This window comes from Temnothorax longispinosus, chromosome 11, assembly GCF_030848805.1.
Source record: "Temnothorax longispinosus isolate EJ_2023e chromosome 11, Tlon_JGU_v1, whole genome shotgun sequence".
NCBI classification, from domain to species: Eukaryota; Metazoa; Arthropoda; class Insecta; order Hymenoptera; family Formicidae; genus Temnothorax; species Temnothorax longispinosus.
The window spans coordinates 7,481,207-7,481,630 of NC_092368.1; positions in this window are offsets into that span (position 1 = coordinate 7,481,207).

Here is a 424-nt window from a genome sequence, read left to right on the forward strand (position 1 = left end):
CTCTGGTAAAGTTCTTCTTTCTGGTAACGCATGTACTTCAACCTATCTGTTTTCAATCCTCCGAGCATCTATCCCAAAGTACATCGCGCTTTAAGAAATAGATACAAAAGTAATAATCACTCAGAAGAAACTTTGTTGGTCATTATAATCGAGACTTATTGTTAGAAAGATTATACCTAATTAGGCTTTATTTTTGCAGGTTTTTTCCTGTTATCGGTAATTTAATATTAAACACCAAGGAAAAATATGAGACCTATCTTAAAAAAGCGACGTAATAAAAAATATCTTAAGATACATCATTCTATATTTGTTTGCATTAATAATACATTTCGTATGGAGATCAAGTAACGCTTTATAGCGCGTTACTGATAAATCACGCTTATAAAGGGATAAAGGGCTATAAACTGGACCGGCGGCATTCTGG